At 44.9% G+C, this 20663-nt stretch overlaps 1 protein-coding gene across 1 annotated transcript in view; it reads right to left on the reverse strand.

Annotated features, from left to right (window-relative positions):
• UBE2G2 (ubiquitin conjugating enzyme E2 G2) overlaps positions 1–20663 on the reverse strand; it is a 105614-nt gene that overhangs the window by 83926 nt on the left and 1025 nt on the right. The gene's annotated exons all lie outside the window — the stretch shown is intronic.

The following is a 20663-nucleotide window of genomic DNA, read 5'->3' on the forward strand; positions in this document are numbered from 1 at the left end:
TTCCAAGAAGATGCGGGTGGATCTGGGAAGAAGTGCCGAGTCTCGAGGAGAACCAGAGGAGGGCTGGAGTCAGCCTCCAGAGTCTGCTGAATGCTGAGACCAGGGGAGGCAAAGGCAAGGTGGTGTTGCAGCTGCATAGAGAGGTGCAGGATCTGCAGTAGGAGTTCTGCCCCCCTCTCTGCTGCAAACTGCTGAGAAGGGGGGGGGTGGGCAAAGAGGAGCCTTTCTGCAGCTGCACAGAGGAGTACAAGATCTGGCAAAGGAGTTCTGTCCTCTCTGCTGCTGACTACAGAAGGTGAGGGCAGAGACAAGGGGGGTGTCGCAGCTGTAGGAGAGGTGCGAGGGCCACGTGAAATGGCCTGGGGGCCGCATTCGGCCCGCGGGCCTTGTGTTTGACACCTGTGCATTAAATGGTTGTGGAACGAATCATCTGAGTTTCCATGATTTCTTATGGGAAAATTTGCTTTGATATACTAGTGTTTTGGATTACAAGCATGCTGCTGGAACGAATTATACTCGCAAACCAAGGTATTACTGTATATTGCAGATTACCAATCATTACCTGTGGTGATTACATAAGTTTTCTTTTTTTAGACTTTTTCCTTCTGTTTTCATCTGGTAATCCGGACATACCTCCTTGTATTAGAGCGCCCCCATCCTGGATGAATTAGCACAGGGGGCACTTTTGGATAGCAGCATTGTTAGTGTGAGGGGAGGTTAGTGTTTAATGTACTAGCAGATTTAAATAAACTAACAAACTGAAGGCAAACTCCAGCTATCAATTTATAATCAATAACAGCAGTTTTTTCCTCTTTGAATAAAGGTTTTATGTGAATAAATAAAAACTGATTATCTCTGTAACTGATACATCTGGAAGAGTTTGTTCTTTTGAAAAACAACAGACTTGCAGGCTGGATCACCAGGTGAAAAAAGAAGAAAGAAAGCCTAAGGCTGGGTTCATAATGTGTGCGGATGCAGCTCACAGCAGTGGTCCGGTGCGTCCCTGTTCTCTGTTTTAGGGACAAATCAGGCCCGAATTGTTGCCTGTATTCGGACTTGAAACAGAGCCAGACGCACAGGACCCTTGTGCAATGCGCTCCGTGGCCAGCAGGGACATGTGTGTACCGGTCTCCTGTCATGCAAATTGGAAATTCGCATCAGTGTGAACCCAGTCTAAAAGAGAGAACCAATACAGATATGAGAAGAATTGGTAAGCTGCAATATAATAAATATTTGCTTTTGAGTTTAATACTGCTTTAAACTTTTAAATGCCCCCCCCCCCCCAGGTGGTTCTGCTTTAACCGCTTGCCGACTGCTCACAGTATATTTACTGCGGCAGTCAGCCCCTCACAGGCAGAGTGACGTAGGTCTACGTCGCTAGCCTGTGAGGCTCTGGGGAGCGAGCGCGCGCCCGCGGAGGCGCGCGAGCGCGCGGTCATGGACCCCCCCGCGCATGTGACTGGCGGACCCGATGTCCGCCGGTCACTCGGCGATCGGCGGGGGAGAGGGAGAAAGTCAGGCGGCTTGTGTAAACAAGCCACCTGTCATTCTCCTCGGTGTAAAGACACTGATCACACGGATCTACTATGTAGATCCGTTGATCAGTGTCCTTACAGTTCAAGCCACAGCCAATCACAGTAGAAAGCACGCCCCTAGGGACACACACAGCCCCTCCCTCCCAAATAAAGTTAACCCCTTCACTACCAGTGTATTTTTACAGTAACAGTGCATATGTATAGCACTGATTACTGTAGAAATGTCACTGGTAACCCCAAAAGTGTCAAAAATGTCAGTCAAGGGTCCGATCTGTCCGCCCCAATGTCGCAGTACCGCAAAAAAAATCGGAGATCGCCGCCATTACGCGTTAAAAAAAAAAACAACAAAAATGACAAAAATCTTTCCCTTTGTTCGTAAACGCGATAACTTTTGCGCAAACCAATAAAAATACGCTTTTTGCGATTTTTTTTACCAAACATATGTAGCATAAAACAAATTGGCCGAAAATGTTAAAAAATTTTGATTTTTACATTTTTTTTTGGGGAATTTCATATAAAAAAATGTGAAAAATATTGTTATTTTTGCAAAATGTACGCTCTTTTTTTGTTTATAGCGCAAAAAGTAAAAAGCACACAGGTGATCAAATACCACCAAAAGAAAGCTCTGTTTGTGGGGAAAAAAGGACGTCAAATTTGTTTAGGTACAGCGTCGCACGACCGCGCAATTGTCCGTTAAAGTCACGCAGTGCCGAATCGCAAAATACCCCCTGGTCGTTTAGCAGGAAAATCCTCCGGGGCTTAAGTGGTTAAGATGACTTCCTGTCCAGTTCACCTGTGTGAACTACATAATACTTCCCCCTTTGTGATAATAGATGAGGAGGTGTTCTGGAGACATAACACACTTCCTGACCCAACAACACTGATAGATAAAGTACAGTGAGTGAGAGTTGTCACCCTACAACAGAAGGTATGTTACTGACAGGATCACCAGGTAAACATAGGTGAAAAAAAAGCCAATTAACCACTTTACGACTGCTCACAGTAATATTACTGCGGCAGAGTGGCTCGTTATCGTCTGACGACGTAGTACTACGTCGTCAGACACTCCCCCTTCTGGGCGGCGCTTGCGCGCCGCCGGAGGCTCGCTCCCGCTGTTTTCATTTACAGCGGGAGTCGGGCCAGGGGAGGAGCAGCGGCGATCGCCGCTGCTCTTACCCGATCGTCGGGGATCGAGTCTGGAGATCCGCCCGCTGTGTGTAAACACAGCGGGCGGATCTCCATAGTGACAGGGAGTGACAGATCGGACTGTTCAGCATAGCTGGACATCCGATCTGTCCATGACTCACTCAGTCACCTCCCCCCCCACACGTCAGTAAGCACCAGGCATACATTAACCCCTCCCTCTCCAATAAAATTAACCCCTTCCCTGCCAGTGTCATTTTCACAGTAACAGTGCACATATATAGCACTGATTACTGCAGTAATGTCACTGGTACCCCCAAAAGTGTCAAAAATGTCAGTCAAGGGTCCGATCTGTCCGCCGCAATGTCGCAGTCCCGCAAAAAAAATCGCAGATCGCCGCCATTACGCGTTAAAAAAAAAAACACCAAAAATGACAGAAATCTTTCCCTTTGTTAGTAAACGCAATAACTTTTGCGCAAACCAATCAAAATACGCTTATTGCGATTTTTTTTACCAAACATAGGTAGCAGAAAACAAATTGGCCAAAAATTTTTAAAAAAATTGGTTTTTACATCTTTTTTGGGGGGAATTTCATATAAAAAAATGTTAAAAATATTGTTATTTTTTCAAAATAAACGCTCTTTTTTTGTTTATAGCGCAAAAAGTAAAAATCGCACAGGTGATCAAATACCACCAAAAGAAAGCTCTGTTTGTGGGAAAAAAAGGACGTAAATTTCGTTTGGGTACGGCGTCGCACGACCGTGCAATTGTCAGTTGAAGTCGCACAGCGCTGAATCGCAAAAAGTGGCCTGGACAGAAGACAGCAAAATCCTCCGGTGGTAAAGTGGTTAAGGCAGGTATCAACATGCAGGCAGTCCTCGGGTTACAAACAAGATAGGGACTGTAGGTTTGTTCTGAAGTCGAATTTGTTTGTAAGTTGGCACAGGTACATTTTTTAAGTTTAGCTCCAGCCAAAAGAGTAATTTTTAAGTTTTTTGGATAGCATAGGGAAGGGTTAACACCCCTGTACCATTTGTTTTTCTGTCTGTACCCCTATTCAGAAGATTTCACCTCACTTTCTGTCCCTATGACAACTGTATTTTGAAAATGTTGGGTTGTTGTGGAAACAAGGATTATCTTTTTCCCCTGAGAACGCTTACAGGAGTGAATTTCCCTTCCTAGGGGTAGATTTCTCCTCACTTCCTGTTGTCTCTCTCCGTTTGTAAGTCAGATGTTTGTAACCTGGGGGCCGCCTGTATAATGACAACGGGTATGCACACAAAGTAAACAAGAGCCTGTTAGAATAACCGCTCCCCCTAACAGCCGTTCTATACAATGTAAAGAAGTGGTTAGACAATATACTAAACACAGCAAGGTTTGCATCACCCACAACGCTCCACAGAACTGCCCTTCTAAAACCAATGGGCCTCTTAAAACCTTCTTTGAACTCAAAGATTCTTCTCCTTCCTGGTTCTTCTCTTACCTATTGAAGCATTCTTTTGGTGTCAGCCACAGCTCTATCTCCTCCTTTCTTCCTCTTTCTGTAGGGGTCCCTCAAGGTAGTGTCCTTAGACCCCCTTCAATTCTCTATCAACATCTGCTCCCTTGGTCAGTTTATAGCCTCCCATGGATTTCAATATAATCTCCATGCCGACAATACTAAAATCTATCCTGCTGTTCCTCGGCTCAACCTTTTAGTCTCCTTGATTCAGTATCACTCATTTATTGACAGACATATCGGTATGAATGTTGCACCACTCTGTAAAACTCACTATTTCCAAAACTAACCTAATGGTATTTCCTCCCTCCCCTTACTTTTCCATCGAGAGCCATGGCAGGTTTCTAAGGGTGTTTTCAGACTTGGTCCGAACCAGTTTGATTGCTCCCCCTGCCCCCGATGGACTGTGTTCATATTTGATTTTTGTATCCGAACCGCGGTACACTTGTGTCATCAAGCTGCCGACGGCGCGTACTCATGTTGCTTGGCAACCGCTGTAAACGAGAAGGTGCAAAAATGGATAGAATTGCTTGCTTTGGTACGATTGCATTCTCATCAGAAGCGAACCATACTGGAGTTCACATGAACCGTACACCAGACCACCCTTTTTAAGTGGACTCGGGTACGGTTCGCAGGTGCGCACCCAAGTTCAAACACAGTGTTCACATCATCAAAAAGAACCGAATTTTGACATCAATCGAACCTGGGTGCGCACCAAAAGTGCTAGTGTGAAAACACCCTAAGTGTAATCCTGGATTGTTTCCTCTCGTCCAGTCTCACATTCAATCTATATCCAAAGCTTGCCCCATTCACCTCTCTAACATATATAAAAGTTGCCTCTTTTCATCCAATGATACTAACAAGATACTCTTTCACTCCCTTGTTATCACTCACCTCAATTATTACAACTCTCTCCCCATTGGCCTACCTTTACATAAGCTATCCCCCTTAGTCTATCACAAAGGCTGCTGCCAGACTCATCTACCATACCAGCTGCTCAATGTCCGCTACTCCTCTCTGCCAATTTCTCCACTGGCTTCCACTCACTCAACAAATAAAATTAAATTTACAAACAACAATTTCCCCATTTACGTCCCCAAAAAGTCTTTAGCAAAGTTGATTCTATTTTATCCAATGTTTTTGGTATCCTAAAGTGCCCAGAATTTTAGCAGCTTTGCAACTTCCTGTAACCAGAGAAGGGCTAGCGCTTCTGAATTTGCGCCTCCACTATTATACTGCCCAAATAATTTATGCACATTGGTGGCTTTTTCCACAACTAAATAGCGCTGCCACTGCAGCTGAAATAGCCTCCTCCTATGAGACTTTGTCTATTTTCATTTATAGACGCTGCTTGCCTATTGCTGATAGCCTAGCTATTTTAAATATGCCCCTCCAAATTTATACTCAATGTTCACACCTATTGATGGAATCCACACACCTGTACTCCCCTAATCAACCTCTTTGTAACAATCCCAGGTTGCCACATTTTTTTCTCTCCAGAGTGGTTTGTGGTGGGCACAACAAGGCTTGTTCTGTTTACACCAACTAAGTATATGATAGAGGTACGCTTAAGCCCCCTTGACCTACAATGGTTGGATTATTTTGTTACTTAATACTGATTTGTAGTATTTATATATATATTTTTGTATTGTTATATGACCTTGTGAATCCACGGCTCATCACACTCTCTCTTATATCTTGTAATGTGTTATTTATCATGCATGTATGGCGTTCATAATAATTTGCACTGCACTGCATATGATATCAATTGTGTATAATGAAATGCTTGTATATTTATGTCTGTTATTATTATCGATTCATGAGCTTCTCTTCACCTGGGGCACACCTGCTCCCTGCCCGGGTTGGCTCTGACGGATGGCTGTCTAGGTCTCCCAGCATGGGGAGACACTTGGCCCTTTGTTGGCCAGTCTCAGCTTCCCCTTCTGGCGCTGTCCACTAGGGGGAGCATCCCCATGCTGGCGCCGTTCCGGATCTACATGGCCTCGCTTCCTCCTATGCACGTGTGCACTGGACGGGCGGATTGCCATGGAGACGGCAGACGCCAGCGGGAGATGGTTGCCTCCCCTTCCGGAACGCTGAGGAAGCCACCATGTCCGCGCGCCGGACACCGCACAGCGGGGGGGGGCGCACACCTGTGGGGGATCTGATCATCAGCATAAAGGTATTTAAACACAGCCTCTACAGGGACATGTGAATCCTCTTACTTGTGAACATCAGGTAGGAGGCAGGCTCTCAATTGCTGCAGCTGGGTAAGTGCGGGGAACATTTTGGACCCATGTCTCTTTTCATGCCTTCGATCCCCCCTCTTTCTTTTTACAGTGGTTTCTCCTTTCCTTACTGTCACATTCTCTTTCTTCGCCTCCACTCCTGTTCACAGGCATGTGATCCCCCTTTGCTTTTCCTCATGTCTCCTTGTATGGTCTGTCTTCAGTCTGTCCCATGCCCCTCCATGTTGCCACTTATGTGTACTCTGTTGTGTTCCCATCCTTGCTGCCCATTCCATCTTCTTTCCCTCCTGTTCTACACTCCCTTTTCCCTCTCTCATTTTCACTCCTTTTTCCTTTTTAACATTCTTCTCTTTCTCTATACCCTTGGGATCCCTACTTCTCCCTTTTTCTTTTTCTCCACTTCCTCTCTGGTCTACTTGGCTCCATTTGCTGCCCTGTTCTTCCTGCTCTATTGACTCCTTATAAAATTCTTAAATTAATTGTATCATAAATTCAACAATCCCCCACTAGGTGCTCTGTGCTCCATTGCTTGGTGGTACTCTTGGTGACTCCCTGCAGACCTTCACGCCTGTTTTGCCATCCGTGGCGGGAGGTGGCTGTGCCTTCTGGCTCGAGAGGATGTTCTCAATTCCCTATTTGCTCCTTGGTTCCCAGCTGACCTCATCCATATGGTAAAGTCTAATGTATAGCTATATGGATATCACTGATCTGCTCTGTAAACATATTGTTAATTAGAATGTGTTCTTTCTAGATATTACAGTCCCCCTGAGGAAGACCTTTTGGTTGGGGTTGAGGCTGTCTATGATCATGTGATGATTATTGTGTGAGATTCATGCTGTTACCATTGTTTGTAACCGGAGCTCATAACTTACACTTCCCTGTTATGGGTTCTTTTATCATATTTTTTCTTGTTATATTTGATATGTGAATAAAAGAATATTTTTATAGAAAAAAAATTTCCATGTTTACCTGACTACTACTATTGCTGCCTAAAAACCCTCTGGGGGTTGATACTCATGGTATCATTTGTTTCTAGAAATTATCATTGGGTGAGCAGCCACTCCACCTTCAGTGTTGTATTTCAACTACGCTTAAGCAACCTTTTCCTTACACAGCTTTTTCAGGATATGCATATTCCACCGGGATGGCGCTTTCATTATGCACAGCTAAGACATGTTTCAGAAGCCCAATTTGGGCTCCGTAATGTCCAACTCTGATATCGAGGGAGTGAGGAGGGACTAGTACATTGTACATTGTTACACCCTGAATACGGGTGTAACATGTAACTAAACTTAAACTTAGCCTTTAATGCCTCTTTGTATCACGCCCCTTTTAGATTGTAAGCTTTAACAAGCAGGGCCAGACTAACAAACCTGTATTGAAACGGTGCTGACTCTCTTTACAGTATGAAGCGCTGCATTAAAAATCATAAAAAAAAAAAAGATGAGAAAAAAAACATGGTTGCACTTATTGGTAACAGTATTTCCGAGATTATTTCAGGACAGCTACTTGAGAGATGACTGGCTCCACCATCAACAGCAAACACAAACCAGAACGCGATTAAAAAGCAGCTCCCTCCCCCTCGTTCTCAGTTGTTGTAATTAAAGAACCTCCGCAATGTACACAAGGGAAATTTTCAGGTAAAAATGCAACAATTTCAAATACCAACACTTTAGCCCCCGTTCACATTAGGTCGCTCCGACTTTGGGGGCGACCTGTGAAGTCGCGTGCACCGCGACTTCGGCGCGACTTGCACGGACTTCATGACATGAATGTCTATGCAAGTCGCCTCCAGGTCACCCCGAAGTAGTACAGGACCCTTTATCTAAGTCAGAGCGACTTGTGTTGCTCCTATTAGAACCGGTCTTGTACTACTCAATGGACCAGACGGTGCACGACTTGCCAGGCTGACCAAGTCGCCTGGCAAGTCGTAGTAGTGTGAATCCGGCTCTTAAACTGAAAACACCTGGATGGGACTATAGAAGCTGTTTTGAAAGATTTCTTGGGAAAACCGTTACTGGTAAGTATAACCATGGTTTTCTCACATCATCTTCCACGACAGCAATTTGAGAGGATAAACAAGTAAACAAACCTTGGGGGGGGGGGGTTAATGCCTGAAACACCTTCCTTCCGAAGGACAAGTCCTGGCCAGACCACATTTCCAATAGTAATGCTTCCCAAGAGCATGGCTTGGGGACCATACTACAGTCTTAGAGATTTCTTCCCATGAAGCACCTGCCCTCTTTGCTATTGATGTGGCCATCAACCTTGAGAAGTAAGTTCTAATTCTAGCAGGTAGTAACTGTCCTAAACTGATATATGTTGAAATAATAGTATCTCTAATTCCTTAGGCCATTGTACTCTAGGAGGCACTGAGCCCTGGATGGGACCATCATGTAAGACTAGACGTTGAATTGATCTTTGTCAATCTAATTTCCAGAAAACCCAAAAGGGCCGTCACATTCACCTGAAGTGTACTGGGCAACAAACCTTTTTTAGCTATTTCCTGGAGTTAATCCACAACTGTATGAATAGAATATGAATGTATGCCAATTCGTTTTTGCCAGGAATAAAACATAGTTTCCTGATATTTGCTTTATGGCTAAGGAGGAGGGTGGTAATCCCATTTCCAAGCATCCTCTTTTCTCAAGAATCCTTCTTTTAGCTTCCAGTCTATCAGGTGGAAGAGCTGAGAATTCAAATGGAACACCCTGTGATAGTAAATTAAGAAACTTCTGTGGAATCCAGGGAGAACTGACTGCCAGAGACTTCAGAGCTGAAGCCTATCTCCTTTTTTTGACACACAGGGCTATCAACATTACTTCTGCTTGGTCCTGGATGAACTTTCTGATCATTAGTGGTAGCAAAGAAATTGGGGAAAAGTATACCCTTTCCCCAACCTGAACCCCCATTATAAATCTACTTATCTGCATTTCACCTGTCTAAGATGCACAATAACCACACAGATCCATTGTGCCATTTGTTGGTCTGTGCAGACAGTCTATAATAGAATAAATCTTTACATTCCAGTGTCAGATGTTTCTGTTTCTTTGAAACATAAGGCATGCCACGTAGCACTGCATATTTTAATGCACGACCTCTGTCTGTAGGCTAAAAACGAACACCTCCTGTGAAGAAACTACATGTCCCACAATTCCTGGGATTTCCAGTCTTATGTTGACACAGGGAAAAAATATTGAATACACTAACTGAAATGTAATACTTTGTACAAAATCTTTTGTTGGTAATGACAGCTTCAAGATGCATCCTGTATGGAAAAACTAGTCGCATGCATTGCTCAGATGTGATTTTGGCCCATTCTCTCTTAAAAGGTTCCATGAGTCTCTTCTATGAACTCTGATCTTTAGTTCTTTCCATAGATTTTCTATTTGATTTCAAGTCAGGTGACTGGCTGAGACATTTTAGCAGCTTTATTTTCTTTCTTTAAAACCCATTGAGAGTTTCGTTGGCTTTGTGTTTGGGATCATTGTATTGCTGAAATGTCCATCCACGTTTTATCTTCATCATCCTTTTAGATGGCAGCAGATTTTTACCAAGACTGTCTTGGTACATTTTTCCATTCATCCTTCTTTAAATGATATGTAGTTTGCTAGTACCGTATGCTGAAAAAACAGCCCCACGCCATGATGTTCCCACCTCTAAACTTTACTTTTGGTATGGGGGTGTTTTGGGGGTGATGTGCAGTGTCATTTGACCTCCAAACATGGTGTATATTATGCCATCGAAAGAGTTTAATTTTGGTCTCATCTGATCAGACTTTATTCTCCCAGTATTTCACAGGCTTGTCTAAATGCTGTGCAGCAAACTTTAAACAAGCTTCAACATGCTTGACATAATCACTAAGGCAGGCTATAGACATAATAATGGAATTATAGCAAACATATTGACTATTATGTCATATAACACTAGACTTATTTATCCTACCCAAAAAAAAATTACAAACTTAGAAAAATCAAGTATATCAGCAACATGTTCTTTAAGGTATATCGTTACATACAAAACCTAAATGGAAAACCTAAAGTCGAGACAAAGGGTCCGACTAGAGGGCCTATCTTGCACCTGAGTAAAGAGATAGAAAAGAGCGAGTTAGAAAAAGATAAGGAAGTGAGCCAGAAAAGAGAGCAAATGAGCGAAACCACAACTGTCCAGGAGTCCAACCCAGCACCGATCCAATGTCAATCCTGAGTATTGGCACCTGTAGGTAGTTAAGAAAGCCAAGGGGTCCACACCTTTTCAAACAGAGGTTGTTTGTTCCTTAGGATGCTGACCAGTTTTTCGTGCAGCATGATTCAGGTTAGTTTTCGCTTCATTAAAGCAAAGTCGATTGCTGGACTTTTCCAAGCAGTAGCGATGGCTATTTTGGCCGCCAAAAACATAATAAATTAGAATCTGTGTAGACCTTGGGATATTCTCCACAGGTTTGTTAAGCAAGGCCATTCAAGGATCCTTAGTGATATTAACAATAGTGACCGAATGAATAAAGGAATGAACCTCTATCGGAAAGTATTCAGACCCCCTTAAATTTTTCACTCTTTGTTATATTGCAGCCATTTGCTAAAATCATTTAGGTTCATTCTTCTTCCTCGTGAATGTACACATAGCACCCCATACTGACAGAAAAACACAGAATTGTTGACATTGTTGCAAATTTATTAAAAAAGAAAAACTGAAATATCACATGGTCCTAAGTATTCAGACCCTTTGCTGTGACACTCATATATTTAACTCAGGTGCTTTCCATTTCTTCTGATCATCCTTGAGATGGTTCTACACCTTCATTTGAGTGTAGCTGTGTTTGATTACACTGATTGGACTTGATTAGGAAAGCCACACACCTGTCTATATAAGACCTTCCAGATCACAATGCATGTCAGAGAAAATGAGAATCATGAGGTCAAAGGAACTGCCTGAAGAGCTCAGAGACAGAATTGTGGCAAGGCACAGATCTGGCCAAGGTTACAAAAAGATTTCTGCTGCACTTAAGGTTCCTAAGAGCACAGTGGCCTCCATAATCCTCAAATGGAAGATGTTTGGGACGACCAGAACCCTTCCTAGAGCTGGCCGTCCGGCCAAACTGAGCTATCGGGGGAGAAGAGCCTTGGTGAGAGAGGTAAAGAAGAACCCAAAGATCACTGTGGCTGAGCTCCAGAGATGCAGTCAGGAGATGGGAGAAAGTTGTAGAAAGTCAACCATCACTGCAGCCCTCCACCAGTCGGGGCTTTATGGCAGAGTGGCCCGGCGGAAGCCTCTCCTCAGTGTAAGACACATGAAAGCCCGCATGGAGTTTGCTAAAAAAACACCTGAAGGACTCCAAGATGGTGAGAAATAAGATTCTCTGGTCTGATGAGACCAAAATAGAACTTTTTGGTCTTAATTCTAAGTGGTATGTGTGGAGAAAACCAGGCACTGCTCATCACCTGTCCAATACAGTCCCAACAGTGAAGCATGGTGGTGGCAGCATCCTGCTGTGGGGGTGTTTTTCAGCTGCAGGGACAGGACGACTGGTTGCAATGGAGGGAAAGATGAATGCGGCCAAGTACAGGGATATCCTGGACAAAAACCTTCTCCAGAGTGCTCTGGACCTCAGACTGGGCCGAAGGTTTACCTTCCAACAAGACAATGACCCTAAGCACACAGCTAAAATAACGAAGGAGTGGCTTCACAACAACTCCGTGACTGTTCTTGAATGGCCCAGCCAGAGCCCTGACTTAAACCCAATTGAGCATCTCTGGAGAGACCTAAAAATGGCTGTCCACCAACGTTTACCATCCAACCTGACAGAACTGGAGAGGATCTGCAAGGAGGAATGGCAGAGGATCCCCAAACCCAGGTGTGAAAGACTTGTTGCATCTTTCCCAAAAAGACTCCTGGCTGTATTAGATCAAAAGGGGGCTTCTACTAAATACTGAGCAAAGGGTCTGAATACTTAGGACCATGTGATATTTCAGTTTTTCTTTTTTAATAAATCTGCAACAATGTCAACAATTCTGTGTTTTTCTGTCAGTATGGGGTGCTGTGTGTACATTCATGAGGAAGAAGAATGAACTTAAATGATTTTAGCAAATGGCTGCAATATAACAAAGAGTGAAAAAATTAAGGGGGTCTGAATACTTTCTGTACCCACTGTATAAAGAGCAGAGCCAACCTGACCACAGCCCATTAAGCGGGGGAGATGAATCCGGATACATTTTAGAGAGGCGTTCTGTCACAAGAGTTACCATTGCACAATCACCTTATATTACATAGTTACATAGTTAGTGAGGTTGAAAAAAGACATCAGTCCATCCAGTTCAACCTATGATGTGTGTGTTTGCTGTTAGCCGTACATTGCATACCTCTGTATGTTGTGGTCTTTAAGGTGCCCATCTAATAGTTTTTTGAAACTATCAATGCTCCCTGCTGATACCACTGTTTGCGGAAGAGAATTCCACATCCTTACTGCTCTCACAGTGAAGAACCCCCTGCGTATTTTAAGGTTAAACCGCCTTTCCTCTAGTTTTAGTGAGTGGCCATGTGTCTTATTGTATTTCCTTTCTCTGAATAGGTTTTTCCATATGCTAGGGTTGCCAGTACAGTATTTGTACATTGATATCATATCCCCCCTCAATCGTCTCTTCTCCAGAGAGAATAAGTTCAGTGCTTGTAGTCTTTCCTCATAGCTGATGTCCTCCATTCCCCTAATTATTTTTGTTGCCCTTCTCTGGACTTTCTCCAGTTCCAGCACATCCTTCCTGAGGACCGGTGCCCAGAACTGGACAGCATACTCCAGATATCCTGCTTCAATCAGGGCAACATTTGTTATACCCTTCTGAATGCGTGCAGTCCAGGATCCCCAGTCCTCCACCTCAGGGGTAATGCCCAGAACCCTCTCCCAAGCTATTTGATAAGAAAGTTTTGATGAGACGGAAACAAAGGATTTGTACAACATGGAGATACAACCCCTCTGGAAAGTCTCCTGCATGCATCTGTTTTTGAACTGTGTTCGCACTGTAATATCAGAACTGTTCTTTTTTAAAGAACCTAAGAAATGTTGTATTTGTTGTAGGTGATAATTCTCAGAGAGGGGCATCTGCAAATCCTGCACAAAATACGAAGAGGGCCATACACCTCTATGGTCAAGATAGTGTCTTATGCGGTAGAGTCCCTTGTTCATCCACCAGCAAAAGAGGGCGAGCGTCGTACCTGGTGGAAATTGGGGATTGTTAAAAATGGGCACCACAGGGGAGTGAGGAGAGCGTAGAGGCCAACGTCTGCAAGTCGAGTTCCATAGACTAACACAATGGGATAGTGTAGGGTATAAGATAGCCTATGTTTTGAAGGGATCCAGAGCATTAAGTGTATTGGCAGTGGGGAACAGGCCTGGGCTTCTATGGACACCCAATCTGGTCTATAATGATTGTAGTGCTATTGACATAGCTGTGTAAGTTGGGCTGCAATGTAGTATTTCCGGAAATATGGAACCCTCAGATCTCCCAGGTCCTTGGGCACATACATTGTGGTTTGAGCCAGCCTACTGCCCTTAGCACCCCAAATAAAATTGAAAATGTTTGTCTGGAACTGCCACAATGCCTCTATTGGTCCACATATCCTCTAACAATTTATGAAACAATGCTGGGTAGTTTGCTTTATAGAGCGATGAGATCTGGGGGGTCCATTTATTACCGAGATAAGAAAGCGATGCAGTCTGCCACAGGAAGGCTATTGGACTTGAAGGCTTCTCTGCACTGCATTCGATAGGTTAATACTCATGGCCTCCGATTTGGCACAGATGACCAATAGGCCAGAAATCGGTCCAGTAGAGATAATAAATTTGGCAGGGTGGTATGTGGGGAGGTGATAAATGATAACAAATCTTCTGCAAAAAGCACACATTTGTGGTTGCGGTCTCCACTCATGATCCCCAAGCTATCAGAATCCTGACGAATCGCTATGCCCAATGTCTCCATGACTATTATAAATAGTAAGAGGGAGAGCGGATACTCCTGCGAGTGCCAGAGGAGATAATAAAAGGGTCCAATCTATGGCCTCGCAGTGATATCTGTGCTGTAGTGTTATAAAGGGAATGAATTGAGGCGATAAATTTGGGACCAAAATTCCATCTTTCCAGCATCCTAAAAAGATAAAGCAACGAGAGGGAGTCGAATGCCTCACGTATGTTAAGGAAAGAAGCGTCCCATGTCTAACCCTTTCTCCGTCCCACGAGGATTGTAATATTGAGATAAGGTTTGTAATATTCAGATAACTGCCCGACGCACTTGGTCCGCCGCTTACCTATGAGGCAAGAATTAGTCAAGGAAAATCAGCAATCGATTTGCATAAAAGTTTGTCAAGAGATTCAAGTCGCTATTGAATATTGGCCTAGCGTTAGCCACATTGCCTCGGATCCTTGTGGGGCTACAGGATAAGCTGATTATTTGCTCAATTAGAGTCAAGGTCTATGGAACCCCCCTTTTGGATGTGGGTGTCTTGGCTTTTCGTGCCTTTTTGCACCTTCCTTTCTTCCTGTGTTTAATACTTTTTACCAGTGTCATTCCATTTTAGTACACATAACTTGATTTCCGAACGTATTTGTTTTGGTTTCTTTGTATGTTTGGATTGCATGGGTTGTTACTGACGTGGGGAAAATTGCATTTTAATAGCAGATTTAGAAATATATTTACCTAGAAAAATGGTGAAGTGTTCACTACTAATTCTACCATATATATATATATATATATATATATATATATATATATATATATATGTATGTCCTTAGTCTGCTTGTCTTCAGCAAACTGTTTGCGGGCTTTCTTGTCCATCATCTTTAGAAGAGGCTTCCTTCTGGGATGACAGCAATGCAGACCAATTTGATGCAATGTTCGACATATGGTCTAAGCACTAACAGGCTGACCCTTCACCCCTTCAACCTCTGCACCAATGCTGGCAGCACTCATACGTCTATTTCCCAAAGAAAACATCTGGATTTGACGCTGGGCACGTGCATTCACCTTTTTTGGTCGACCATTTGGTCGGCCAGTTATGACTGGACCTGTCCTGTTAAACTGCTGTATGGTCTTGACCACCGTGCTGTAGCTTAGTTTCAGGGTCTTGGCAGTCTTCTTATAGCCTAGGCTATTTTTTAGATCCTCAGGGAGTTATTTGCCATGAGGTGCCATGTTGAACTTTCAGTGACCAGTATGAGAGTGAGAGCGATAACACCAAATTTAACACACCTGAGACCTTGTAAAACGAACGAGCCACGTGACACCGGGGAGGGAAAATGGCTAATTGGGCCCAATTTAGACATTTTAACTTAGGGAGAGGTGTACTCACTTTTGTTGCAGGCGGTTAAGACATTAATGGCTGTGTGTTGAGATAGTTTGAGGGGACAGCAAATTTACAGTCATACAAGCTGTACACTCACTACTTTACATTGTAGCAAATTGTCATTTCTTAAGTGTTGTCACATGAAAAGATGTAATAAAATATTTACAAAAATGTGAGGGGTGTACTCACTTTTGTAAAATACTGTGTGTATATGTATATATATATATATATACATACATATACACACTGTTAAAAAAAATTAAAGGAACTCTTTTTAATCAGGGTACAGAATCAAGTCATTTAAACTCCTAGGATATTGATCTGGTCAGTTAAGTAGCGGAAGGGGTTTAATCAGTTTCAGCTGCTTTGGTGTTAATGAAATTAACAACAGGTGCACTAGATGAGCAACAATGAGACAACCCCCAAAGCAGGAATGGTTTTACAGGTGGAGGCCACTGAATTTTTTTCTCCTTAGGGCTCTTTCACACGGGCGATCCGATGAGATCCGCCTGTCAGTTTTTTAGGCGGATCTGATCGGATCCTCCATGCAGCTCTATGGGGCAGCGGAGACCCCTCCGCTGACACCCGCTGCCATCCGTATCCGATCCTGTCCGTGAAATCTGGACGGATGGAAACCCTATTTTTCCATTCGTTCAGGGATCGGATCGCATGAGAGCGGACAGACGGTCCGCTCTCATCCGATCCCCCATAGAGAGCAGCGGGAGCTGTGACACCTCCCTCTCCGCACTGCAAGCGGAGACGGAGCTGTCATCCGCCGGCTCAGCGGGGATCGGCGGATCGATCCCCGCTGAGCAGCACAGATCCGCCTACAGAGGCGGACCGTGTGAAAGAGCCCTTACTCACATTTTCTGACTGTTTTTTACTAGTTTTGCATTTGGCTAGAGTCAGTGTCACTACTGGTAGCAGGAGGCAATACCTGGACACTATAGAGGTTTTACAGGCAGTCCAACTCCTCTAGGATAGCACATCAATACGTGCCATTGCCAGAAGGTTTGCTGTGTCTCCCAGCACAGTCTCAAGTGCATGGAGGAAATTCCATGCAGGCAGTTACTCTAGGAGAACTGGACAGGCCATAGAAGGTCCTTAACCCATCAGCAGGACTGGTAGCTGTTCCCTTGTGCATGGAGGAAAAGAACGAGCATTGCCAGAGTCCTACAAAATGACCTCCACCAGGCCACTGGTGTGAATGTCTCTGACCAAACAATCAAAAACAGTCTTCATGAGGGTGGCCTGAGGGGCCGACATCCTCTAGTGGGCCCTGTGCTCACTGCCCGGCAACCGTGGACCTCGATTGGCATTTGTCACTGAGCACCAGCATTGGCAGGTGAGCCACTGGCGCCCTGTGCCTTTTACAGATGGGAGCCAGGTTCACCCTGAGCATGTTACAGTCGTGAAAAGCTCTGGAGAAGCCGTGAAGAACGTTATGCTGCCTGTAACATCATTCAGCGTGACTGGTTTGGTGGTGGGTCAGTGTTGGTCTGGGGACGCACAAACCTCTACTGGCTAGACAATGGCACCCTGGCCGGGCATTGTCGTGCACCAGGAGGAACCCAGGACCCACTGCACCAGCGTAGGGTTTGACAATGGGTCCAAGGATTTCATCCCGATACCTAATGACAGTCAGGGTGTCATTGTCTAGCCTGTAGAGGTCTGTGCGTTCCTCCATGGATATGCCTCCCTAGACCATCACTGACCCACCACCTAACCAGTCATGCTGAATGGTGTTACAAGCAGCATAACATTCGCCACCGCTTCTCCAGACCCTTTCATGTCTGGCACACGTGTTCAGGGTGAACCTGCTCTCATCTGTGAAAAACACAGGGCACCATTGGCAGACCTGTCAATTCCGGTGTTCAATGGCAAATGCCAATTGAGCTCCATAGTGCCGGGCAGTGAACACAAGGCCTACTAGAGGATGTGGGGCCACCATGCCACCCTCATGAAATCTGTTTCTGATTGTTTGGTCAAAGACATTCACACCAGTGGTCTGCTGAAGGTAATTTTGTAGGGCTCTGGCAGTGCTCATCCTGTTCCCCCTTGCACAAAGGAGCAGATACCAGTCCTTATGATGAGTTAAGGACCTTCTACCACCCTGTCCAGCGCTTCTAGAGTAACTGCCTGTCTCCTGGAATCTCCTCCATACTCTTGAGACTGTGCTGGGAGACACAGCAAACCTTATGGCAATGGCACATATTGATTTGCCACCCTGGAGGAGTTGGACTGCCTGTGCAACCTCTATAGGGTGCAGGTATCGCCTCATGCTACCAGTAGTGAAACTGACCCTAGCCAACTGCAAAACTAGATTAAAAAGCGTTCCTTTATTTTTTTGGAGCAGTGTGTGTGTGTATATATACACACACACACACACACACACACACACACACACACACACACACACACACTCACTAATGTGTTGCCTTTTATTTCTATTTTAAACCGAATTGAGGGGTTACAATAGGGATCGACTGATTATCGGTGGGGCCGATATTCACTTGCCGATATTGCTTCAAGTGGTTGTACTGCCAGATTTAAAAAAAATTAAAGTATTCAAAACAGCCAATCTTTGCGTTTTGAACGCTTTCAAGTGCAGAGGAGGGGTTTGGGGTCTTTTACACCCCAGATCCCTCCATAAAGAGTACCTGTCATTCCCTATTACTGCCACAAGGGCTGTTTACATTCCATGTGACAGCAATAAAAGTGATAAAAAAAAAATTGAAAGGACAGTGTAAAAATAAAAACTTTAAATGTGCAGAATATCGGCATCTAATATCGGCTATCAGCCAGAAGGGTGGCATCAGCCCTGAAAAAACGATATTGGTCGATCCCTAGTTTTCAATCACTTTAAGTACTCGGGTGGAAGTGCATATTTTGCGCACCAAGTATGTCATCATCTGGTGCTGGAACACAGCCAGTGTCATCTTTTGCCTACTAGACCTGCCCCGAGGCCCTATACTGCAGAAAAAATGTAGGAAGAACCTCCCCCAGGGGGGTCGATGACCACCAGCACCACTACCACATCAGAAGAAACAGGCGAAAAAAGCAACGGGCTGCTGGAGTTGCCTGAAGCGGCAAGGTCCAGAACAAAAAAAAATATAAAACCCTCAGGTAAGCAACTTGACCAGGAAACGAGCATGTCAGGACCTAGTTCCCTGGGGGGAGCCCAACAACCTGAATTATCACAAAGCCAAGGAAATGAAAACAAACACGAGGAAGTGTACTCCTGGATAGACGGAAACATAAAACACCTGAGGATGGGAGAGGCTATTTAATCTTTTTCTGGTTTGTGATTCCTGATGAAGGCAGAGTCAATCCTCTCTCAGGTTGGTGTCCTGGAAGATGATTTGGGAAAAGGTATATATTTATCTTTCCCCGGCCTCCACCTGCAGGGCCTAAGTGAGAACGATGTCCTCATCCTTGCAGAGAAATACAAGGAATGTAGATTAACTTCCACTGACCAGCATCCCCTGGGATCCAGTCAGAAGAATGATGTGATTTCACCCACCAATATAAGTGAATGTATGTACTAAGACCCTTCTTTGCATTTCTTTCCATTTCAGTGCAATGTCTGGGCAGGGGGGGGCCTCAGTAAATAAGCCATACACTATACCAGCGGTTACACTGATGGACCAGGAGCCAGTGTTCTATCAGAATACCGCTACCTATCAGATTCTGCAACCGGAAGTTACATTCAGACGAGAACAGTTTACTGTGCATGTGCCATGCCTTCCAACATGGCGGCTATGCATTCCAATAGCTTTCCTAATGTGACAGAACACGAAGCAGCGGCGAACATCTTCCTACACCCACACAAGTCTTCAATATTACATTTATTTGAGCAGTAAACTCACCTTATATACTGAAATAGACTATTTCACTGCAACCGAGTAAAATAGTCTATTTCACGATATAATCAGTTTGTCGCTGAGCAGTGCGGGGTGTACTAAGATGGCCGTTGCCTCCTTCTACCTGCAGGTTCTTTCGTTATACTAGAATACAATAATAATACAAATGTAATGTAATTCAGTGTATAGAAGGTCAGTTTACTGCTAAAATAAATGTCAAATCCAAGACTTGCGTGGGTGTAAGAAGACGTCTGCCGCTGCTTCGTGTTCTGTCATATTAGGAAAGCTATTGGAATGCATAGCTGCCATCTTGGTACGCATTGCGCAGTAGGGCTGCAACGACGCGTCGACTACGAAAAATCGTTGACGTGCGTGAAAGGCGTCGACGCGTCAACACGTGACGTCACACGCCCCCTGGCCGGCCGCAGCGCAGCTGTAAGCATTGCCGGCCGGGTGAAATCCACACCCCCCCCCCGGGCTCCGTCCACACCGATGTTGGAGACAAGAGGACCATGAATACCTGAGGAGCTGTTCAGGGTGAGCGCTGACCGTCTCCAGCACCCCCGTACTCCGCCACAGCTTCTGCCGCAACACCTTCGCCATCCTCCCTGATCACCCAGGTACTCAGAGATGTCACATGTGCGGCGCTACACCGGATGTGGCTTGTAATGGTCTGTACTAGGTGGGAGGGCTTACTGAGGGGTCTGCACTGGGAGGGGGGCTTACTAAGTGGTCTGTACTAAGTGGGAGGGCTTACTGAGGGGTCTGCACTGGGTGGGAGGGCTTACTGAGGGGTCTGCACTGGGAGGGGGGCTTACTAAGTAGTCTGTACTAGGTGGGAGGGCTTACTGAGGGGTCTGCACTGGGAGGGGGGCTTACTAAGTGGTCTGTACTAGGTGGGAGGGCTTACTGAGGGGTCTGCACTGGGTGGGAGGGCTTACTGAGGAGTCTGTACTGGGAGGGGGGCTTACTAAGTAGTCTGTACTAGGTGGGAGGGCTTACTGAGGGGTCTGCACTGGGAGGGGGGCTTACTGAGGGGTCTGCACTG

Source organism: Pelophylax lessonae (assembly GCF_965119305.1).
Source record: "Pelophylax lessonae genome assembly, chromosome: 6".
Lineage (NCBI taxonomy): Eukaryota > Metazoa > Chordata > Amphibia > Anura > Ranidae > Pelophylax > Pelophylax lessonae.